Source organism: Zonotrichia leucophrys, chromosome 5, assembly GCF_028769735.1.
Source record: "Zonotrichia leucophrys gambelii isolate GWCS_2022_RI chromosome 5, RI_Zleu_2.0, whole genome shotgun sequence".
Classification (NCBI taxonomy): domain Eukaryota; kingdom Metazoa; phylum Chordata; class Aves; order Passeriformes; family Passerellidae; genus Zonotrichia; species Zonotrichia leucophrys.
Window position 1 is genome coordinate 23,878,372 of NC_088175.1, and position 26,339 is coordinate 23,904,710.

Consider the following 26,339-nt stretch of genomic DNA (forward strand, 5'->3'; position numbering starts at 1 on the left):
TGTTTGTGTATATGTGTAAAAACCAATCTTCACACATTTGGATTGTGATTAAAATGAAGGAATTCAAAGCATTTTCAATAGCTGAGCAATTGTAAGAAATTTTAACGCTCTCTAAAGTGACAAACAACAACATATACCTGGCAAATATTTGAAAGACAAACAACAGTTCTCACTGTATCACTTTCTTGATTTTACACACCACCCACAGTTACCTTTCTCTTGGGACAAGAACATAAAACAACTCAAGGCTTACACCACAGTTCATTCAGACAATAGGTAAAAGTTGAGCTGACTAACATGGCAAATTTATATAATAGACTAGTACTATAAATATATTGTGGTAGGGTTGTATCATAATATAATAATTCAATAACTAAGAAAAAGTGTGATCATGATAAAAGTTTTAATTTAGATGTGATGCTAGGTTTTTGTACTAGATTTAGACTAGTCTGTATACATTACTCTTGCAGAGCAAGAAACTGGAATGTTCTAAGCTTTTGAATCCATAATAATGATCATACTAAATGTGTGGAATCTTTTAAAAAACATATACTATGCTGCCTTTTCTTCCTCCATGAATAATAATGGGCCATGCTACTTTTCACTCAAAATCTTTTAGCTCTGTTGCATCAAAATAATTGAGAAAAACAATGTAATGGCTGCATAAATGTAAATTTGTCACTCACCAGAAAAAGCCAGTTATGGAAATCCTAGTGCACAGATTTCTAGTAATAACTGTATTTTCAAAATTCAGTTGCAATCTTTTATCATCTCTTTATATAGATTGTATTTACAGATATTTTGTAAAAATATTGAGTGGTCTGACATATTTTTCCAGTTTGTAATTTCATCTGTAGCCTGTATATCTTTATTATACTTCCATAAATTATATTTTGTTTCATAGCATTCAACTGCTTTGTAGTGTTCATTTATAGTCATCCAATGCAATTAAAGTATTTGCTGGGTTTTATAAGATATTCAGTGTTCCATATTTCCAGACTTTCTCTCTCCCCACCCAAAATTATTTTGTTTCTCTACCTAAAACTTTAAAAACTTTAAAATGTAGAAACAATTGCCTCTAAAGAAGATTAGTATAGAGGCAGAAGAAAGCTCACATTTCCCTCTAATCCTACCTCACCACTTAAAAATTTAAAATAAAAGCCCTTCTCTAAAGGAATCAAATTCTAATTAGTTATCTTCCATAGAGTCAGTGACTCAATTCATGCTAACAGAAAAACACAGATTTAAACTCTGTTCTTTACATCATCCTCTTATTACATTTCAGGTCTTTGAGGGAGTGAAACTCTATACAATAGTGTCATGTCAATTCACCTTGGGGTATGGTTGTGCTAAATTATGCAATGTTGAGTTCTGCCTATTTTGCTACTTTTTCAGTTAAATTTAACCCTGTTTGATGACCATCTTTACTTCCTCTTGGTGTCATAACTTCCTAAAGTGTAATAAATTTTAATATGCAATTTAAAATGTGTGAGAGATCCAGTTTTGTTGCTTTAAAACAGAAGAGCATTTGTTATAGGTAGCACTCACACACAGATTTGTCTAATTTCCCCTGATGTATGTGCAAACCTGAATAAAGATATTAAGTTATATATCCTCCTGAGAAGCTAAACAAAAGTGCTGTAAGGGTATGTTTGAAAATTGATCATAAATATGGGCCTTCTCTTCAATACATCGTGACTGATCAACAAGGATGCAAAGTGAAGGTTATTAATTCAGAAACTGTCTAACTGAAGGCTGTGGGTATTAAATTACAAAATGCTCATTTTCTTTTTCTTAATGGAATTTCTTAAAGCACATGAATAATACAAAAAAATTCCCGCATTTAACCCAGTTTTATTCCCAGAGTATTCCCAGTTTAGCCTATTTGAAAAGATGAATTGTCATTAAAAGCAAAAGAGGGGCAAGATAAAGGCAGCAGTAATGGAATAATATATTTATGGTCTGAGTGACTGGGGGTTTGTTTTGTTCCATCAGATTTTGCTTGTTTTGAAGTAAAAGATCAGCAGAACAAAAACTGTTTTCTTTATCCTGCTATTTCTACATAATATTCAAAGCTAATGAATGGCTTTGACTAGTACTAAAGGACTGAAAATTCAACAGGAAAACTGAAAAGGAAAAGGAAATTACTTGTCACATTCAAATAAACATAATTTGAGAAATTAAGGGACAAAAAACTGTTGAGTACAAAATAAGTATTTAATCCTCGGAGTTGCACACAGACATACCTTTCAAAGACACAAAATTAAAAATGCATCTATCTGAAGTCATCTCTCACTCATTAATAAGCAGAAACAGGTATTTTAAAAGCAATTTTGTGAAGGATTGATTTTAGGTTTTCTAGATAAACTTTGTTCTACAATACTTAATGCCACTCATCATGTTTTCCTTGATAGAAATTGAAAAACCAAAAAGGATGAAACCAGTTTTAGTATTGGTATGCTTAAGACTCGTTGACTCAGGTAGTTTATATTCACCCTCACAGGCATTCTCCAGGCCAAATTCCCTTATCACCCCCTCTGGCTCAGAGTCTGAGACTATAATTGGACATCGTGGGAGTGCTCATCTGGACAGAATGTCAGGTCTAGTCAACATCTCTGATGTAGTTTCAGGCAGCCTAGACCCAGATGCACATTAAGACGCTTTCCAAAGAGCACACCCCGCTATGCCCTCAAGCTGGGTTGTGGAGTCAGTGTACCTGTGACTCTCAACACAGAGGAACTCTGCCGATGTTTGCTGCTTCCTTCTTGTTTCACCACTACAGTGGCAAAGCTGAGAATGTTCACAGGAAACAAAATAGTCTGATTTTTCACAAGAGGCTCTGCTCTTGGAGTTCCTGCTCCAATACTGGCCAAGAGACAACACAATAGCTGAGTTGTCTTTCAAGCAGAAGATGTAAAACTTTCAGTAAATAGGCAAATTGTGACATGCCTGCATAAAAACATAGCAAAAGTGCACACAACTCTTGCCACTTGACACAAGCTCAACTGAATTTAATGCACTCATGATTTGTTCTTTTCTTCCTTGTCTTCATTCCAACTATTCATTTTTGAACGAGCATCTGTCCTGCTCATAATCATTAGGAGAGTCAGCCCTGGATCAGAAGTAAAAACAATTAAAAAAGGAGATAGACTCTTTAACCTTTACTCACACAAAAAACCCCCACCCTAATACATATGCCTCCCATGTTTCCACGTTGGTCCAGGTTTGTCCAGAAATATTTTATTTCATTCAACTCAGCAGTGAAACTAATTGCTGAGTAGACAAGTGGAACAACATTTCCTCTAACTTACACAGATGCTTAACTCCTCATGCAGGTTCTAGCAACCTTGGTCTGTGATGACATGTTAGAAATGCAATTCAACAGGGTCATTCATATAAAAATGTCTCTACAACTGCTTGGAAGACAGATTCACTCCCAGCTTTTCTTTTCATCATTTCTATTGTTACTCTAGATCTATTATAGGAGAAACTTGTTTTCCAATCCCCCTTCCAAATGCACCTAAACTTTCAGGTAGAATGCATTTTACAGCAAAGTTGCACCTTAAGAACAGAGGATTGGAAAGATTGTTTATAAGTTTATACTTTTAAACTTATAAACTTGTTTATACTCCAGTAATGAAGCAATCCTAAGGAACAGTCCAGAACAATGAAGGAGCTCCCTGAGTTCACTTCAAAGAGGCATCAGTAAGGCAAAGCCATCGCAGACTGAGAAAATATGGCATGCATACAAATTAATTTTGAGGAGAAGTCACAGCCATCAGCAAATACATTTCTTTATTCCCACTAGGCTAAGAAAATTTTTTATTAGTTCTTAGTACAGAGAAACTGAAGAGAGGGTTGCTCAAACCAGCACAATACTCCAAATGCTTACCCAGTCTGTACAGTAAGAATAGTCACTAGGACTAAAAATGAGTTCACTTACTGTGAAATGACACTGTGACCTTTCTGTTTTTAAGGATATTACTTATTATTACTTCCAAATAAGTTATGGAAATTACAGTGAAAGCAGCATATTTTCTTATCTCTGTTTTGGTGGGTTTAAAAGAGTAAAATCAAGGATCTTGGTTTTGAAGTCACTGCTAACATTTCCACTGGTTCCAACTTAATAAAAAAATATCAAAAAACAGTAAAAAAATTGCACAGATGCATGTAATATTATATAGCTATACCATTCACACGACATGGACAGGATCAAAGACAAAGTCACAATACAGATATTCTGTTGGTAAAGTAATAGCAGCAGAAGGAAAACAGATATGATAATGTCCAGAGAAGATAACTAATGAAGAAGAGAAAAGTAGGAAATGAGGCTATATCACATTCTAAGTACACAAATCCGTGAAAGACTGTATATGACATGAAAAGGTTTAGCTATCAATGCAGAGAGGGTAGAATTCATCAACAGTCATGAAAGAATTGGGCAATTATATTAAAGCTAAAACAAGAGGTTTTTAACTAGTTTTTCTGGACTTGCTAGTTTTATTTACACAGAATAAACAACCTGCTATTAAAAACTTTTTGTTTTGTTTATTTTTTTAGACATACTATTCCCTCTGATGAGCAAAAAATTTTATGTAACTGTGGTTACAATGATATCTCTGAACCCAGACATACCTGAAAATTATCAATAATTAATTAGAACCAGTCCCTGGGTTTTCCCAGATGCACCTACAGTATTTTCTGTTTGATAAAACTCTTTTTACCTTATGCACAATAAATTCATTCCCATGCAGGTTACACCTCAAGCACTTGATTGCAGTTTATCAAAGTAAACTATACACAGCTTTCTAAAGGCTTTTTCCCCTCATATTTTTATGAAATATAGACCTTAATATTAAATAAAAGTGTAAGTCTGTACTGACTTTAGTCTTATTAACATATTAAAAGAATTCTTATTTTAAGAGCTTAACACCGTGAGGCTTTTTGGGGTTCATTATCTACAGAAGTATATTAAAAAACTCAAACCAACAAATCAAAAAATATCACTATAGCAAGGGAGCTGTCCCTGGTCCACGTAGCCCTACAAGAGTGTGAACTGAAAGAAAATGAACAGTGGAGACAAAAAAAGGAGGTGATCTGGGGAGTAATGAGAAAAGGCATGAGATACCTATAAACGTGCATCCACAGAAATGACATTGCACACATTTTGGTATTCCTTCCCTTCCAAATAAGCAAGGATTATGAATAGCCTTGGCATCTGGCTTTCCGCAGAGTATTGACAAGGGTAACAATTCTGCATAGTGCATTGCTGTTTGTTCTGAAATTGTTTCTGACTATTGTAATTAACGTGTGAAATAAGCCAACAGAGCAGCAGAAATGTCAAAGTGCCATGAAGTCTTATTGCGAGAAACTCATGAGCCGCTTCATTAGTTCACATCAAGACTCAAACAGAGTTTTGATTAATTTTTGTTTTAAAGTCATATAGTTAATCTTACATTTGAAAGTAAATTGCCTGAGAAAGTATTTCTTCTTCCGTACATAATTAAATCAATACTCACTCATGTCGAAGCAAAATCAAACATCATTTTTGTTATACAAATTAGTAATGAAGGAGACCCATAAAGACTGATAGACAACTGGTAAGGGAAGGGTTAATTTTAGCACTCTTCCTTTCTACTCCCAATGGCACTGAAGAATGTACAAAGAAATTAAATAGTTTTCATTATGAAATTCTTTGTAGTTTTTTTCAAGTTTAGTAAGAGTTAAATACTGCGTTTTGGGTTGTCTCTGATCAATCACATCAAAGATTGTTAACCACTTTTTATTTCTTGTAGTTATGCAGAAGAACAATGTTACTGTGCTTTGAGTTTAAAAAATGGAAGTCTAAAAACATGTCCTTGTCATTTAATTACCCAATGTATTTATCACCACATAAATATGCCCACATGCTATATAATCTGCCTATAGTCACAGGTCACAAATTCTTCTGCCATTGGCTAAAATGTTTTCTTCTAGGTATTGAAAAGTCACAATGTGAACACAATAAACTGAGCAAAAATGCTAATTCAAACAAATGCATGGTGCTGCCTACTGCTACCCTTAAATACAAACAGTAATAGTAAAACTTCTCTGCACTTTTTATTTTCAAAAGCAATCACACAGTGTCCCATTGACCTGATTTCCCTACATACATTGGGCTGTATTGCTGAAGTTACAAGTTCCCACAATTTTATGAAAATTTATGAAAATTACTGCTACTGTTTTTGCAGCTTCACCTGCACCATCCTTGTTCTAGTTGAAAATAACTTGTCTGACCCTTTTGCATTTTGAATGCATGCACCCTTTAGCAAGAGAGGAAGTTTGTGTGCCTGGTCCCTTAGTGGACAAATGATGAGAAGTCGACTACTGGCAATAAGCAAGGCTTGCCACAATTATCTCTGTCCCAAGAGCCCAGTTATCTCATCAACACCACTACAGAAAGCTCTGGAGCTGATGCAGAGGAATCTGAATCTACTTGCAGAGTATGGGATTGCAGGGGAAGGCAGGGGAGACAATGGCAAGGGGAGATAGAAGTGATTACATGTACTTTGGACATTTGAGTATCCACCATGGTGAAAACTTTGCAAAAGGGAGATGGCCACACAAGTTTGTTTTTTTTTTCATTCTGTGCCTGAACAGCTCAAAACAACATATTTAGCATAATTATAATGGATTTTTACAAAGCTGTAGATCCTGTTCTTACTTACCACACAATACAGAGAGATATGCCATAAGAATATCCATCTGTATTTTCAGGAATACATGTTTTTTTGTTTACAGCTAGTGACTGTAGCAAATGCAGGCTATCAAATGAGTCCATGCTTCCTGAGGTGAGTAAAAGGGTAACTAATAGCTGTGCCCAAAATACCTGTTTCATTTTTATATGGAAAGTCTGCCAGGAAAACCACACAAAATGTTCAAACAGCCCAATGTGTGTGAAACACTTTTGCACTCTCAGTGGATTTGCCTGCAAAGCAAAGAGCTGTGCTGAAATATGACTAACATGTTTTTCAGTGGAAATTATGGCCTGTAACTCTTGCTTTCTCTCTCACAATCCTGTTTCGATCGGTTAGATTCTTTTTGTGTTGTCATAGCAACGGGCAGAAACCTTACCACCCTGATCAAAATTCCCTGACATCCATCTTAAGAAGAACTCTAAACAAGCAAGCACTTGCTCTCCTTACTACAATTCCTGACTTTTTCATCTATATCCTGTCAGAAAATAGTGGTTCCTTACTCTTGAACAACAACACGGGATGTTGAAGAATTTTTTCCCATTCTGGAAGGGATGAAGCTTTGTGTGGGTGGTAGCCATGTACACCCAAAACTGTGTGGGGGTGACAGATGTGAACTTCATTACAGGTGTTTCAGTATCTTGGAAATTCTTCCAAAATATGCTTGTTGGAGATTTGGGATTTTATTTTGATTTTTGGTGTCGCTTTTCTGATTTATTGATGAGAAGTCATTTTTCTCTTCCTAATTAAACACCATTGAATACTCCAGTTCCAACTTAGTTTCTGCCTAAATTATATTGAATATTGAAAGATAAATATACTGAAACAAACAGCAGAAATCACCAGTCAAAGTTTCTTATATTGGTCTTACGTAAACCATGACACTGTATTTGGAAAAGATAAAGGAGGCATGAGGGATGCCAGTAAAACTGGGATAAAACAATGCATTATGGTGTGTATGTGGACACTCTCTGCTAGATCAACTCTGTTTACAGACTTTCAAGAAACAATAAGGCAAGACAGACATGGCCATACTTGGATATAGACATTTTTGGGGGGTTTTTCATCATCTGTTGGAATGACATGCATGCGAATCAAAACCTATATCTGAATAAGATTTGGGTTTCAGCCAGGAGAAGAGGAGGCACCAGAAAGACCTTACTGCAGGCTTTCATTACCTACAGAGGGCTAAAAGAAAGCTGAAGGCGGAGTTTTTACAAGGGCATTTAGTGATAGGCCTAAATGGGGGAATAGCCTTAAACTGCAAAAGGGTAGGTTTAGATTCAATTTTATGAAGAAATTATTTCCTGTGATGGTGGTAAGGCACTGGAACAGGTTACCCAGGGAAGTTGTGGAAAGTCTCTCTTCCCATAGGGGAAGGAGTTGAAACTAGATGATCTTTAACATCCCTTCAAACCCAAACCATTCTATGATTCTGTGACCCCACTATCCTTATTGTGAAAGTTAAATAGTTATAAAGGTGTGAAATTAGGAACTGATGTATTATTTACATTAAAAATACCCAAGCAGAGTTCAGTGGGAAACTGGCATTTCCTCATCTTTCCCTTTAACAGTGTATAATGGCACACCAATAGGTAGACATCCAAAATATCAAAAATCTTACTCCCAGAGTAAGAGCCTATGAGAATCAGGACCTGATCAGCGGCACAATTTCTGGTCAGAAACAGAATTAAGACTATTAATCATATAAAGAAATATATAACTATATTATATACTAATGATTTATTTAGTGATATTTTATTAATAATACTGTATTCTTTCCTGCAGTACCAAACAGACAGGTAGATTAAGAGTGCAAGTCTTGGTGTTTTATACAGTGCAACAATTCTACTATCAGCTAAAAAGATGGAGGAAAGAATGAGTAATTTTTTTTTATTTGGTGCCTATATGAATTAAACAGTGAATAAGTGACATGTAAGGTAGTCAATTAGCAAATTCTTTTTTCCTAAGTAAAAATTGCTTACTAGAATTTAAATTTATATGGTAACTTTATGTCACCCAATTACCAATTAATGGAATTGTATAAATCTAAATTCCTATACTTTACACATTCATTTTTATTTCTTTAATAATATGAAAAATAATTAGTTTTACACCTTAAATAAGTGATAATGTATAGAGGAAATTAATCATATTATATGCTGGCAAGTAGGAAAAAGTGCACTGTATAATACCTGAAGACCACGTACACTAATGTCTGGTGGCAAACATGTGTGGACAGCCGGTGAATAAGATTCAAGATACATCCAAATATGGTTCACATTACTTTTCTCAAATTACTTTAGTTACACCTCTGAGCTTAATTCCAAGTCTTTATGTTGCTTTCTTAATTTAAATTACATTAATTTAGCAGTATTTCAACAGAGTCCTGTGCAGCGGCAGAATCAAATTATAGAGAAAGTCATATTTAGAAGGAGTACTATTAATCCTTCTTTCACGAGTAGTAATATTAAATCATTATATCTAATTTTGTTATTCTAAAAGATATTCTTTAACTAGGGACATTCTATAACTAGTGATTGCATGTTCACCTAAGGAGTACAGTAAGGAAATCTGAGAACATTAGAAGAAAATTATATTATAGACAAGTATAAATACTGTATCCTTTACTGACTTGTCAGTCATTTGCTCTATAGATAAAACATCTATCAAAGATTTTTCTCATTTAGATAGCTCTGGCCTGGATACTTCAAGAAACATTACATATTGTGCCAGTTATAAAGTCTGAGGGAATTCCAGCCTCTGGAAATTTATTTAAGAGCACACCTGCCATTCCAGATGTATGAGAGAATATGGCTTATTCCCACTGGTCCACTCTTCCACAGCATCTTGTGTTGGTCCTCACCTCAAATAGCAATACTTCATCCTGCCCACAGAAAGAAGAGGATGACAAAATAATCCTTACAGAAGAGGAGTAACAAATCAAAATTTTGAATGCTAAGTAGATGGATATCTACTTGCAGTACATCTCTGCAGGAACATAAGAATCATAATGGATATTATTATCTATGTATTTATTTGAGAAGCACATTTCTTTTCCTCTGCAGTGACAAAATTTTCCTCATTTCTGTGAGCAGAAACAGTATTCTGCCTACTCTTTTCAGTTATTAATTAAGATAAACATTAAGGCAGGAATTTTAACTGATGTGAAATGATCTAGACACTTAAATGCACTTGAACATCACATTAAATCTTTTTGAAATCTGTTTGGTAAATATAGAAAGATCTTCAAATATAGCATCTAACAGTTGCTTCTTAAACAAAAGCCCTTCCTAGATTCCTTTCCTGTTTTAGCTCATTTAGAAAAGATGCAGATCTTACTTCAAGGAAGAATGAAGTCTGAATAAGCAAAATGAAAGCTCTTTTGCTAGAATAATGTTTTCAATTTTCAACATGCGTGAAACACTGTCTGCATATCACTTGAGATTTTGGGACTTTATGTGCCTCAATCCACTGAATCAAATGGTGTGATGTGAAAGATGTGGAAAATTTCAAAGTCTTTTTTAAACGTTCCTTCTGCAGTTTCATAAAGACAATGAAGAGAGGTCAGATTTAAAAATAAAAATAAGTAAATAAAAACCCAGATGACACGTTTTATTGCAGTTCAAAAATCAAAGCAAGAAGCATGATTATTCTTTTTATGAATAAAATTGTTTTGAATGAAAGAAGAAAGGCATTTAAGGCAGCAGCACTATTCTTATAATTAATTTGCTTTTCTTATTATTGAAAACATTATTCTTTTCCCCAGAAAAACTACTAAATAAGGTTTCTGAAATGTGTCTCTTTCCTACCTTTAAAGTGCTTGGCTTAATTACAGCATGACCTGTGCAATAGGAAAGAGATAAAACTTTGCCAATAAATTATGACACTTCAAAGAAAGAAAAGAGGTTATTTGATATAGAATTCTATGAGCTTCACCATACGCAGGGGGGCCCCTAAGGCATTTGAATTCAGTTCAAGCCATTATAGATACATAGAATACTTGAATATATCTCAGTCTTGTTGAACACTTTTGAATATATTAGCTGAAACCAAACTGCTATCCACCTATAATAGAGATGTATTTGCATGAGTGATGAGAGAACTTCAAAAGGTTCAGAGTTCAGATTAATTTTGGTTCCTCAGTAAGAAATACCCATGCAGGTGGCATTGCAGCCTTTTGAACTTGCAGTCTAATTTTCCTCTGGTTTCCTTCTTGCTCTCTCAGAAATTCTCTCAAAACCTGTTCCAATCTTTCTTTTTCTCCTTCCTTTTTATTCATGTAGTGGTGTAGGAAACTACTTATCTTCTTTCATTATTATTGAACAGCTACTGCACTTCTTTGTCCTTCATGGTTTTGGGGTGATGTTCCGAAATGACAGCTTTCTTCTGAAGTCTAGAATATTTGGAAATTAAACAATGAGAAAAACTGTTATTACCTGTACCGCAAGTCTGGAAATTCCTCTCAAGATTGAACAGTGCTCTTGAAATTAATATGCATTGCAGCTCATGCCTTGCCATACGGCATTCTGAACATACCTGGATGACATGAATCCAGTATGTTTGTGGCAGAATGAAAAGTGGCCTCAAATAGTGCCAGGGAAGGTTTAGATTGAATACTACAAAATTTTTTTCACCTAAAAAGGAAGCGTATCATATCTTTTTGCTTGCTTCTAGAATTTCCTACATTCCTTGTCAGGCTTATGCGCAGATCAGTGACTGAATGGAAGTTCACCTATTACTGGAGGTTAAATAGACAAAAAGAAAAATTTTTGTGAACTTTTGAAGTCAGCAACAATGAATCACTGACTATTTTCTTTGAATATTTTTATTTCCTTCTATTAAGGAAGTAGGGAAAATGTTAGCCAGATTAGGGATAACAACTGGAATAAAACACACTCAAAATGTACATTAAATAGGGAAGTTACATTTAGATAGAAAATGAACCCAAGACAGAAAGAAGACTGAGAAATAAAACAAGTATAAGCTCCCTGGGGAACTACTTCCAAGACTAGTAAACAGCCTGATTTTTATCCCGAAGGAATAAGAACCAAAGAACTGTATTTTAGACTTTAGGCATATCTATATTTTCAATTACTTAAGAACAAATTAACAGAAACCAGAAAACAAAGTTCGAATTTCGAGTCATCAGCAAGACAACCAAGTTTCTGCTTACTAGATAGACTGACACTTTTTTTCTAAAAATGGCTTTTATTCACATTACTGTCACAAAATCTCTAAAGTGTGCATTATATAACTTGTTTGCAGTCTTAATAGCCCCTTTTCAACACATGTGCTTTTGGTGCCATCCACAGGAGTTCAAAATTCTGTTTCAGCCACCCACACATGTTTAAGATCTCAGTGCTGTGTTACTATATTTCTGCATCTCAGTAAAACAAGTGATTCGTGTTTTACTCATAGCAGAACAACAAAGGGAATTATTTACATGGGACCCATCTGGGGAAGAGATGGTGAAGGTATTCTTGAGAGCTAATTGCCAAACAGTCCTTGTGCTTTAAGGAAAAAATGGACTGAATTCTTGACAAGAAATTTGTTAAGGAAAATGGCAGCATTTTCAATTAGCATCAAAAAGGGGAACAGTTTGGGAAAGCAAATAAAAACATATTTTCAGTAGATCTGGTACAGAGGTAGCTTTGATATATGTCTCTGAAATGAGAAGTATGACACAGCCTTCCTTCTCAGCAGTGATTGCCAAATATGTAATTAGAATAAATGTGGTATTAGAAATAACTACCCATTTTCTTGGAATACATACAAAATGATCTGAATAGCTGCTTTCAGGCATGAACAACAGGAAGGATCAATATGGTAAACCACTACCCTCTGTAAAGACAGTCTGTGATGTGTAATAAACAAAGGAAAAAAGAGAAGTTTTTTGTCCAAATAATTTAATAGACAAAACTCTGGCAATTATTGTTGTTCAGATCTCACTTCTTTCCATGTGTGGAATCCTGACAAGTTAACTTATCTGTGAAGCATTGACCATCACTGAGGAAGGAATTTTCTCAGCTTCAGAATACCAAGTATCACAAATTATAGCAGCTTAAATGTAAAAACAAAAGCAAACAAAAGCTGTGATGACTGGGAGAGCAATCACAAGGAAGATTAGGTTTTGTGGAGGAAGCAAATTACTAGAGACTCCAAAAATAAGACAAAATATTTGGCATTTTCCATTGTTTCTTCAATGACATGGGCAATAGAAAAATATTTCTGAAATGTTTATAAAAGGAATGTGCATGCACACACACAGTTGAGAGCATAAAATTCACTCTATCATAATGATGTTGAAAAGAAAAATAGAATTAAATCACTGTCAAACATTAGACAAAATGAAAATTATATAAACCCTACTGATCCTTCTGGTTTCAGCAGGCTCCAGTTTGGGCAGTCCTATGATAGTTATATAAAATAGATATAAGTTTCTTTCAGCTGAATTCAAGAGTTATTGAAAAAAGTTACTAAAATTAAAGGAATCCCAAACTCCTAAGAATTTCTCATGGGATTCACAGTCACAATTTTCCTGGCTTACAAAAGAAAAGGTTATCCCCAATGGATATAATCATGTATAATACTATATTTCATTGAGATAAAATTTGTGAACAACATTTTTTACGTCAAATCACATGTTTTTCAGATCCAATTGTAGCCCATAATACATTTGGGTGTACCTTGTCTAGGTATCAAATTGTACTTACACCATTTGTGTCTCTGTATCATCACAAGGCTCACAAACACTTTATATTCTATCAAAATATCCTTGGTGGCCAATCTAAGCCCATTTCAATCCAATAAAGTGGTAGATGACAGATCCTCCTCTCCTTTCAATTTTTGTCTGTCAGCGAGGTCTCTGCATACCCCAATGCCCTTTGAGTTCAGCAATAAAGCCAACAAAAGCCAACAAGATGGTCAGCAGAATGGGTGGCTATATGAAGAGTTAGATTTAACCTATGTAATTATAGAAATGACCAGAGAATTGCCCCATAATAATTTTTATAAATCATCAGTAAAACAAAACAGGCATACATACAGAGTAGAGATGTCCCTCTTCTTGGATAGCTCCTGTTTTTCACACTGATGCACCATGTACCAAGGTAAGAAGGATGTTTCTTCAAGACAAGATGGGTAGTATGCATCACATTTAAAACTACTACTTTTTTTTTAATGCTGGAAGCTTATAATAAAAAATAATGATATATTGTAACCATTCTTACTCTAGCATTGTGACATTCTGTTAATTTTAGTAATTCTCTCCTTAATTTTACCTTTGTAGAAGTGGTTTGGCCAGTAAATGCAGCTATTTCGGATAGGAAAAGAGCATTCACAGTGATGCCATTTTAACGCTGAATACTTTTTTGGTGCTATCACTGCATTATCCTCAGCTATGATTCAGCAAATCTGAAAGGAATATTTCTTTATTCCATTTTCTTCCATTGCTCTGTCCTTGCTACCCTGTATACTCTGCTCACAAATCAGAGAGTTTGCAAAAACCTTCTGCAAACAAAAAGCCAATTTCACTTGTGTTCATACCTTGAGAGGCATCAGAGAAAGATGAGCAGTTACTCATCTTATGCCCTGTTTTCTCTTCAGATACAAATATACCTGGTCCTGAAATGATGAAGTTGCCTTTTACAAGCATTTTCTACTAAGTGCTGGGAATTTATCTGTGAGCCCTAACATGAAAGATGCTGTGAATCATGGTTATTTGTTGGTGCACTGATTGCTGCTATCAGCTGCGTGTGCTTCTGACCAGGGGGGCATCATAAAAGCTGTAGAAAGTTACTCATAAAAGCGGAAAAATCTACTACTTTCTGTAATAGAAAAAAACCCAAAAACCTCTGTTAAAAACAGCATGTCAGAGATTTTGTGTTTCTTGTATATGCAAACCTCTGTTACTGGGACTTAATTAGTATTACAATATGTCTCTGTGTGTGTGTGTCTGTGTGTGTGTGTGTGTGTGTGTGCGTGTCACATCATCTTTGCAAGGTCAGGGAGAGGAATTATTCTCCCTTAAATGCAGAAACAGATGTACATAGAGATTAATCAGAAAGAGAGAGAGAGAGAAATGTTGAAAATCCAGCTTGAAATATGAGGAATGTTAAGGATTTCTTTAAAACAGGTTATACCTTCTCAAACCAGGTGCTGAAAAAAATCCCAAAACTATGGGGTATGTGGGAAACCCCCTATGGTTTACAAGTATGTTTATGTCATATGGGAAAGCATTGTTAAAGGTAAGTAATAATTCTCTTTTTCAAGGGAAGAAAATGATGGTTTTAGCATTGAAATCAATACCTCTCTTCTAAGTTCTTCATTTAAAATCTTTAACTTATCTACAAATGCGAATGGAATCTTACAGACAAGATTCACCTTCAGAAGTCTCCCACGCTGTGTGGATTTGCTGATACAGCTATGCAGGTTAGCATTTTCTAATCTAGACAAAGCATTCAGCTTCGGTGTGCTCTGCCTGTTGATGCACTGCATCTGGGAGAGAAGGGGAAGATTATTTAGTTTCTCTAACCAAGTGTAGGAAGGAAGAGCTAAACACAGAAAAATCCACAGAGAAAAATTCTGTTTTATTATTTGAATATTTTCATGTTAACAGACTAACACCTGAATGCTTTCACTACTGCAGCTTTAAGCAAAGGATATTAGTCTTATAATGTTGGAGGTATTTTATGTCTTTCAGATACAGGAGTGCATGTGAAAAAAACAGTCCAAGGAATTCTCCGCAATGCAGTTTTACATAAGGGCCTGTAGGAGCAGGCAGAATGTTATTAGACCATAAAAGCACATCAGGCTGATTTATGGTTTCTGATCAAGGTTTCTGTGAAAATTACTCTGCATCAACAGCTCAAGGTGACTGCTACCATTAATGTGTGGAAAATAAATGAGGTGGGGAGACTGATATCAGAGGAAGTAAAAGGAAGCGCTGAGCCAGTTTATATAGCACAGGCTTCCCATTTTGTTTTACAGTGCATAGAAGGCTGTCATCAAAATGATTGCTTTGGGGCAGAAAAAGCAATTCTTGATAATTAGATCTTATGGCAGGCTTTCTTACATCCGGTATATAAGAGCCATCAGGTATAATACCGTCCCACTATACGTCACCCTCTCCTCTGTCCTGTAAATATTCTTAGGGTGTAGAAAATGAATAATGTCTTTTTTTTCTGAAGTTATTTTCCAGAAGAAATAAAATTCTAAACACGGTTTCACAGGAGTCTCAGTGCCTGGGACTATATTACACATGGTCTGATAACAATTTGCATTTTGACCAGCATTACAGTAAATACCCGACATCTTTTCCACAGTTCAGTGTTCTTGTATTGTACATCGTTTCACTTACCAGTGCTGGATTTTTTATTCCACTCTTATTTTTATTGAAAACATAAAGCTATACTGCCTATTTAAATGCAAATTCATAATGCATTTTTTAAAAATTAATTCATTTATTAAAATTTAGTTCATTTTATATTAATATGGTTCTAATGCACAGCTATTCTTTACACATAGTTTGTTTTTGTTAAAGATGCACACATATATATAATGTCAATTTGAATTTTAGTTTGTTTTTGTTGTTATTTTAAACAGTCTGGATTTCAGTAGTAGTAGTAGTATTAGTATTATTATTTTACTTTCTGCATAATATTCAAGATATTTAAACAAAATAACAATGAAATTGAATTCATCCATGCTGCAGATTTTAGTGAAAATACTAAACTGTGAACCGTGGAAAAGTATATTTCATGCTTCTATATGGTTTTTAAAACCATTTTCAGTTATTTTATTTCTAGATTCTAAAGCATTACATGCAGATGTGCAATGTCCTTTTACCCATTTGCAAAAATATCAGGCAACTCACACAGCTGGCTGTAAAAGCTGATCTGGTGGTCATGCAGGGCATGTTCACAAGGCAGCCTGTGGAACAAAGACATCCATACCTTGGGGAAGGTCAGGGTCAAGATTTTGATTTTTAGGATATGATGGCATACTAACTGCATATTCTTTTCAAAATGGACTCTTGATTCCTAACTCAAATTTCTTTCAAGATATTGTCGCAATAAAATGTTTTATGGTTTTTAGTGCGTAATACTAATTTGTCTATAGATTTTAAAACAGTTGGTTTGTTATTATTTTTAATAAGATTGCTACAAGCTTAAAAAATTATTTTAACTATTTGTATTCTTCAGTTGTATCCTGAGAGAAAAAGGACTACTGTTTGTGTGCAAGGGTGATTAGTTTGTACTGTTAATAGGATGGATTTCCTGGTACTTAATTGAAAGCAGGTGGATAATTAAAACCAATGTGTAGCTAATCAAGAGTCAGATATCAGGTGATCATGAGGCCATGCTTGATTCTGTTCAGGATAAAAACCTAACTATCAAGTCTGTTAGCTGCAGCATTTAAAGTGAAAATAGTGAGAGGGACTGGTTCCTGGGAAGAACTTAACTAAGGTACCATTCACAGGTTCAAAGTATAGCTGGTCAAGATCATACTGTGGGAGTTTTTGGCTTTGTTTTGGTTTTTGGTTTTTTTTTTTTTTTTTTTTTCTTTTAGAAATGTAATATGGTTTTCGTTTGTGAGATCTGTTAGTCAGTGTTAAGGAGGTTTTTTCTGAAAATAAGCATTAAGAAAAATCTGACTCAGTCTCTTCTTGCCTGCCCTTGTTTTTCTGCAATGGACCTTGTTAATGTGTTACGAAATGTTAGTAAAAGTATGTGGTACCCATACTAAAGCCTTGGTAACCTCCAAAGGTCACTTTGGAAAACATGATAAGGCAGACAGAAGAAGGGACAGCTGTTTGCAATAGTGTGTGAGCAATAACTAGTTTTAGACTATTTCCCATGCTACAATTTGAGTTGTGTTTTGCCCTTGACAGTGTGATCATGCAGAGCAGCGTGGTGCCTAGACGCTGTTGGTAATAGGAGCTGCTGTATATCAGTTATTTTCCTTTTCCAAACCATTATGCTGGGGAGAGGATATACAGTTTTTTCTCTGCTACAAAACGTTAGAAATGTGCACTAGAAATCATATTTCTCTGTTACCTTTACATGTTTCTCTGATCCACTTTTCTGCTCCTTCTGGGCTACTGTTACGATCCTGTAGCTCATATGTATAATTTTGTTGAAAAAAATTTGTTTTACTTATAGGTATTATGTATTGCAAATTACTGAGTACTGGAATGTCAGTTTGGTTAACCTCCTTTCCCCTTCCTCTCAGAATGGTTTTTTTTTTTTTTTAATAATCAAATATGTAGAAAAAAAGACAATGCATATGTGTAGTCTGTTTCAAAGTGCTCTCAATTACCTAGATGTTTGCTGCTATTTTTAACTGGTTTTGCTGAACAATCTGCCTTGGTAATATTTCTTTTTTGTTCTTTTACAAGCTCTGTATAAATTTGGCTATGATGGAAAAAGTGTAATAATCTCTTATTATTAAGAAAAAAAAAATAAAGAGTTTGTATTTTAAGTGAGTTCTGTATGCTGGTGTTAAGCACAAATTATCACATGAGACATTTGCTCATTTCCTTCTTATGGTTTAATGTGGAATAACTTTAATTAGATATTATACTTGCTTCCTTGTAGGTTTTTCTGGTTTTATATATGGTTGTAAAGAAAGAGTTGTATTAAATATTTCTTATTACTTCTAATTTTTAATCTCTTCCCTTCACAAGTTTTTCAGAAAAAAAGCTCATTTTGAATGCTAGGAAGGAGATCAAAAACCACACAAATGAAAAAGGAGAAACTTAGAAAATCAGTGAAATCTGTGCTATCGATTTTTATCTTATTTTAAACTAGTAAGAAATTCTTGGTTTCTCAACCGTCTTGCATCTTAGTATTAGAAAAGATGAAACTTGTTCTCCCTATGTTTGAGGTAGAAGAGAGTAAAGGGTTTAAAAATCCTATGAAGTTTAATTATCTGTCTCTAACTTTTTCTGGTGTACGTATGCATGTAATATTTACGTAGATGTATGTATAGATCAGTGTTGCAGTCACTAACTCCCGATGGAAGTCTTTAACCATTGATATTTTGTGTTTTTCAGTATCAAATGTGTGTATGACAAGGATTCAGACAAGTGAGTCATCTGAATTGCAGGCTCTGCAAACCTTTTCTGCAGGGTAGGGGAATTGGCTGCAAGGGCTTGCTCGCTGTACAGGGTTGGAAGGGTAACTTTTGCTATACCTCATTTGTGTTAATTAATCTTGGCTACATTCTTGGCAGTTCTCTTTGATAAAGGCTTAATTGAACTTGGCACACTTCTCCTGTGGAAAACTTTTGAGGGTAAAGAGAAATAATTCTAAGAAACGTTCTGAGGTACCCATGTTTGAGCTTCAATTCTACACCTAGCTGAGTCAGTTGCTTGAGGAAACAGCTGAATTACAGGTTTGGATAGTTCTGCAAGGAGGGGAGGAGCAAAAGGCAAATAATAAAAATAATTTATCATATTGCTTAAGGGAGAGTGACCTTTCAGAAATATCATAGTTCTAACAGATGAGGCAGGCTTTGGCAGTCTTTAGGGAAGAAGAAATCAATTACAGTGTAGTACTGCTGTGTCAAAGTATGGGTGCATGTACTGATTTTGCTGAGAGGTCTTGTCAGCCTGGAATGTCATGTTCTGGAAGTACATATGGGTCCTGGTAGGGCTAATGGGTTTTGGGAAATGGTGGCTTAAGCCATGATTGATTTCCAGTTAAGTCTGTGCCTCTGAAAGATTGCTAAAGTTCCTTGAATATATTCAGTTTATTTCAGTGCTTGTCAGTGCAGCATAGCAGACTGGATGTTTAATGCGCTGCACAAAAGAAAATAACCTTAATTGATAATAGTTTGTCAATAGCAAGAAGTGCACTGGTGACAATTCTGGGCTAAGAGGCACCTCTCAGAAGAGGGAGCCTTGTGATGGGGGACCAAAGACAAAGTGATCCTGATGGTAAAAATTACGGTTCTGGAGGTAGCCACCACAAACTGCTCCAACCAAATCCTGACAGGTAACTACTTTCCTAAAAAACATTTTCACTCTGGAGCAAACCAGGAGGTTTTTAGAGTTTTATGACACAGAAGCTAAGTCTGAAGTGTGCAAAAAGTCAGTGTTTTGGCTTATTCTACCGTTTTACAATTCAAATGTATCTAAGGAAAGAGATGAAATCAATAGAGTTAAAGGAAAATATGTTTCAGTAGCCACTGTGAATTTTTTGCCACTGCCACACTTGAGAATAAAAAGCTTCACCCCCAAACATGTTCCAAAAGAGGGTAAGAGTGAAATGCCATGACTTTGACCAAATTGCAGATGTGTTTCATAGATAAAAATAAATAAAAACCTATGGTGTTACTGTAATATTCTGCATTGAAATGAACTCTTCCATGATTTTGAGATTCATTGGTAACTTAAGACAGGAACCCAGGATAAACAAAAAATATTAATAATTTCTTGGTCTTATATAGCAATCTTCAGGAAATAAAAGAAGAACTTTTAGGATGGGTCTAAAAAATTGTTTTTCTACAGCAAAAGGAAGAAAATTGGAAGGACCACAGTAGTGCTGTAGAAATCGTAATAGGAAAGATAATACCTCCTTAGGTTATTTTCTTAGCTTTAGCACAAAAGTTCAGAGACATGAATGGATGTTAAAGGAAAATGGATTTGGAAAAGATCTACAAGGCTTTCTTGCACTCAAGGTAATCCTTGTTACTAATGGCCTTCCTGGCAGGTTGTTTTGAAGCAGTATTAGTCAAGAAGGTGATACTGTACTACCTGTCAGAAATATATTAACAAGGCTTAGGAATATTTTTCTCATCTTTTGATGTTATGGGGATCCAGTTGAATGTAAGGAATATTCTGGTTTCTTGGTTACAATTCCTCTGTATTTACTCTAATTGTGCACAACCAGAAATAAGTACCAGTTAGGGATTCCTATCTGCCAAATAGTATTCAACCTGCATTTAAATTAGCTCAAGAGAAATCATCATTTAGTATTTATGAAAGTTACAGACTTTAGAGTAAACTTCAATCTACTTTCATATGTCTAGTGTGCTTATTAGTATTTCTGTATAAAACAAAGGAACATTAAAAGATTAATACATTAACATCTAAAATATTTTACTGTGTAATTATAGAAAATGCTATATAAGCTAGTCTGTTGAATGTAATAAATAAATGCCACCTATATATGGCATTTATTTGCCTTTTTGTTTATCTTTTTTTATCTTCATGTTATCTTGTGTATTCATTAAATCTGCAAAATATGTCATCTTCATTTGCAGGTGCTCAAATATCTCCTTTGGCCTTAACTTCTGCAGAAATTGGTGACTCTTAGTCCAGGTTTTCTGAAAAAGAAAATAGGTGGTTTGAAGTAAATGTCAGCTTAATAGCTGTTTCATCCACTTCTTATCATTCTGCCAATTGTTGAGCATCATATGTGTCACAGACCTATCTGACTCTGAGGTGGTAATTGTAAATCATTTGCACCTCTTTTCATCTATATATGGACTTTGTACCAAGTTTTTAAGAGGTAAAAATGTATACATCTCAATAACAATATTGCTTCACTATCATAACCCTGCCTGCCAATGTGAATTTCCACTGACTAAATACAAAGGAAAATAGTTAGTTTTACAGAAGGAGTGGAAGGCAACTATTCTGTTTCAAGGCATTTCAATAACTCTGTCGGATTATAGGAGTAAAAAAGGTGATAATAAAATGCAGTAATAATTTAGCTATGGAGAATATGGAAACGTATTACTCAACTTTCCAAATTAAATTAATACTGGAACATCCCAAACTTTATTGTAGTGTGATTTCTCTGTTGTTGATGCAATTTTTGCTTCTCAATTTCTTGTATAGATCTCCATCTTGGCTATCTAGATATCAAATTTTTTGTGCAAGTTTCATTCTTTTAAGATAGTAAATTTACTGTTGACTGCTTTCAACTTTTCATGGATTTCGTTTTTCATCTTTACACATTTATCTTCACAGTGTTAACAAAAGCATTCCAGTGGCATATATATCTCATCAATTTTTGAGTGAAATAGGCTGTGCTTAGATGTATGTGATGTGTGATCCTTTAACTTCTGAAAGCAGATATTCAATTTGTATGTCTATCAAGACTGTGCATATGTGTGCTTTCAATTTCCTGAAGATATTGAAGTGATACTGTGTATAAATGGTTATTTTGTATTATCCTTACTGTAGGGTATTGAAAAATGGTTTATATGTGCTTGTAAATTTATGTGCGAAATTGGCTCCTCTTCAAAACTATGTTCACTTAAAACAGGAAAACCACTTTATCTGGTGTATATTTTGCTGTCTTTGTAATAAAGTCACTCATCTAACTAGACTCGAAAATACATGGGATGTTTTTGCTTCAGTGTTGCAGTTTTTAATATGTGTTTTTTCAAAGTATGAGCTTCCTTTCCTAAGGTCAGGCACTGGATTAGACCATGATTTGGAGTATGATTCTGTTTTTTCTATTGCCCTTGGAGCAATTTCTCATCTGGCAAACCTTCAAAAACTTGCCACATTGGGCACTGATGTCAAAAAGGCGAAGGATGAAAAAGTATGTCAGTACAGGCACAGAATACAAAACGTTGGTTCATTCATGTATCAAATATTGTTAAAGGTGGTTGTCCCTATTCAAGTGAAATAAAGATATTTTTAACGGTTTTTAGCTGTCTCTATGGTACTCATCAGTTATGAATCTTCAGAATAAAAATTAATTGTAAGAAGCTTCTTTTCTCTGGTTTTGCATCCAGCTTTTTTGCAAGTGATTCTATCAGTAGACATTTTTGTAGGGCTCTGATACCATATTGATACCTGTTATGCAAAAGTTATCCAGGTCTCTAACATTCCCCTCAAGAAAAGCAACAATTTTGACTTGCAAAACAAGCTTAATCTCTGATTTTTATTTCATTAAATCCAGAAACATTCCGTTTGCTGATGAGTTGATGGTCAGAAAGGATGATCATGATGACCTCATGAAGTTTTGAGGTGACTTTCACAAATTTTTGTCCTGATAATTCTACTGAAAAGGGATTTCTTTTTCTTATTTATGCTTTTTACTAATAAACTTACTCTAAGTCTAATGTAAAGTAGGTGGACGTAGATTGAAATTAAACCCAGCTGAAACAAAAGGATAGGTGGCCCTTTAATACAAACTACTGGATGCTTAAACTGGATTTGATGGTAAAAAAGAAATGGCTCAGGTATTTCAGTTATCCATGATGTGATACTCTTCTGTCATTTTTTTTATTTGGGTAATAGACTATTGCAAATAATCCTTCCTTGAGTAATTGGTTTTTATTAGCTTGAAGAATTTACACCTCATTCTGTGGGCATAAACATCACAAAGATCTTTCCATGGATGTTAGAAGTATCAATATAAGGAATACATTTTTATAAACTTCTGCACCTACGGCTTCTAATTTCTAGCCAACTTGTATCTTCTTTTTCTGCCAGTTACTCTGCCCACTAATAATCTCCTGCTTTTCTCTACTGTCTAGGTAGAACACATCATTAATTTGTAGACATCATCTATACTACCTTATTTTTATTAGCCAACCAAAAGATATAGTTTCTTGCCAAGTAATTGGGCATTCTAGCATATTACAGTTGCACTTTTAAGAAAAAAAACTTCCAAAACCATCTCAAACAGCATTATTATTACCCTCTCCAGGCTGATGTTCCTGCCATAGTTATCATTACCAAACATTTCAGGTTTTCATTTTAAACCAGCATCCTTCCTCTTTTGATTCCTCATTAAGCATGATTAAAAATTGAGGCTTTGATTTCCACAAATGAAATATGTTTCATTTTTATTGAAAGTGAATTTCAAAAATGGATTTCAAGTAAATGCATGTTGTTTGTAAACCCATGCAATGTCCTCTTATTTACGCTGTGTGTCTAATGATTGTTCCTTAAAATATATTCTTAATTTTGTATGTTACTGAGATAAGGTAATTTGTCTACACCCCAAGTCATCTTCCCTTCTCTTCCCAATAGAGATATTACATTTGTTACTGTTCAGACACAGATCACCTTTCTGCATTTGTAGATCTATTTAAAATACATGTTCTCTGTTCTCAAAATTTACTTTCCAATGTCTCTTAATACTTTTGGTTATGAAGTGAGTATGTCATAATGGTTGAAGAGGAACTAAATTTTATCAGTATTTATTGATGGTTTTGTGACAGTTGGAAATGGTTTGACCTTTCATGATCATTCAGGAGATTTTTGGAAAGGAGAACATAACTTACACTATCAATGGGATAGTGATGAATTCAAAATTGTCTGTAAAGTTATATAATAAAGATAGACGTGATCAATGTTCAGGTTATTACTTTAAGCTGCTTCTTTCCAGAGTGTACAGTTTTGACTACTGCATGTACCTCTTCAGCTCATCATATCTCCTCACCTGGCAACCTGGACTTGCAAGTATTCTAAAGAGATGTGTGTGGAATAGAGTGGTGGATGGAACTCTACCTGCCTTTCAACATGTGAGCAAACTGAGTTTGATTCTCCTCCCTCAATTTTAATTTGAGCTGAATTATACTACTCATTAACCTTTGATTTTCATTCCTGAATCTGAAGGGAGCACCTGAGAACCCTTTCATTAAATGTTTATGCAGTTTACGTTTTACAGTCAGTACAGAACTATGTGCACTCCTTTATTTTTCAATATACACAGAAATATGTAGGATGCTCCTGATGTGTCCTGCATTCTTTGTTTATTTTTTAATGTATTTGGACTCCATAATGCATGAATTAGAGTCTTTATAATATTAGAAGTGTATATGTAGGTGGCAGTTACATTACTGTGATGCTCCTGGACAAGTGAGAGAGGCTGTGCTCTGTGGAGCTCATAATATACCCAGCTACATACAGAATTAAAAGGTATGTGAGTGTGTTGGAGGATGATAAATTGTTTCTACTTGTCATAAGGGAGATATTTTAATGAAGTTCATCACATAAAAATGTAAGTTAGTCACCATGAAAATTGTTAGAAATTGAAGGCAACCAAGAAAAACTACCAGACTTATTTAAAACTGGAGTGAATCTGTATCTCAAAAATGGTCAATATTTTATTTAGTTAGACCAGAATCCTGATGTGTCTTTTTCAACAATTTTGAAAGGTTTTGAATTTGGAGGTGGTGCTGCAGCTCTAGGTAACATTTATAATTCTGTGACCGCTATTTTATTAATAATTTTATGTAGATCCTGTCAGAACCATACTTCTTATTTCAATATGCACATCTGAGAAAAAGAAAAGAATCTGATACTATATTGTCAGTTGCCAGCCCTGCTAGACAGTAGGAGGCTACTATTAGTCTCACCCTTAAATTTGACTTCACCAGAATAAGCAGAACAAATTTGGGGGGAAATTTTGTTGAAAAGAATGATGCACCTTCATTCTCTATATACTTGAGTTTGGGGGACATGTAACTTCCTTCATAACTTATAAACAAGGTAGAATAATGCATATTGGAGTAGATTATTTCCATCCGCCTTCTTTTGGTGATCTCCTCATTATCCCACTGTTATTGCTGTTTCAATGCACAGAGGCTTGGACATGTAGAAATCTTCCCTCTTGTTTAGCTTTAGAAGTAAGATTTCTATCCAAACAGTGTCAAAATCTGGGATATCTGAAATAAATCAAAATACTGGCTTTCTTGTACTGATTTAATGAAAGAAGTTTTGAGTTAATATTTGGTTAATGATTAACAGGTTATTCCTATTAAGCTCTCTCATAATTTGTTCAAATCCAGAGGGAGCAGGAACAACAAGAATATTTAAGCATATGCTTATGTGCATCAGGGTTTTGCAGTCTTGCCAATTGCAATAGTCAAATATCCAACAAAATTTAATTGCTAAAAATTATTTTTCTAAACCCATATATTCTTTGGATAATTGAAATTTTGAGGATGTTTATGGAGTCACGGTCTCTTACTTTTTCTGTCAGGACAGCTATATATAAATATCATTTTTATTTTGTTTCTTTTTAAGGCAAAAAGAGACTTTTGTATTAGAAGATGAAGACCTTAATTTAGACAACTTTGACCCAGAAAGTTACCTGTTAAATTGGAGAAAAAACTGGTGTGGTATCAACTCCTCAAATATATGGACTATCATCTCAAGACTTAAATAGTGAGGGATTGTTTCCTTGACTAAGAAACATTATGCTGCAAATGACTAATGACTCTGTTTCAAAATACAGATTATGTTGGTTTACATTTCAAAGTATTTAGCATATTTTCTTAAAGGGAGATGTTCATATCCAATTGTTATTCTCCACTAGCTTCTCCAAACTTTCACATAATTTCTTGCGAAACTGACTGAAGTCAAATTTCTCTCTTGATATTGAATTATTACTAGCTGGAACTCAGAATAGTGAGTGTAATTCAATTCAGATTTAATAGACATGGTTTCTATACCCTATACAAATGTCTGCAATTAAAGAATACTTTTTTCCCCTCAAGCATTTCTTCATAGTTTTGGAAGACGTTGACTTGAGTGTTCACTTATTTATTTGACTGTAAAAATGTAACTGAGTTTCATGCAACTTGCATCTACTGTGCTCACATAATGCAGTACACTTACAGAAC

General features: G+C 34.5%; 1 long non-coding RNA gene across 1 annotated transcript; it reads left to right on the plus strand.

Moving 5' to 3' along the window:
* The first annotated feature begins 17,138 nt into the window (after nucleotides 1–17,138).
* On the plus strand, nucleotides 17,139–26,134 carry LOC135449051 (uncharacterized). The gene is made up of 3 exons (XR_010440628.1): nucleotides 17,139–17,203; nucleotides 24,098–24,233; nucleotides 25,741–26,134. It is a non-coding gene; the product is annotated as an uncharacterized LOC135449051 (long non-coding RNA).
* Nucleotides 26,135–26,339: the final 205 nt, after the last annotated feature.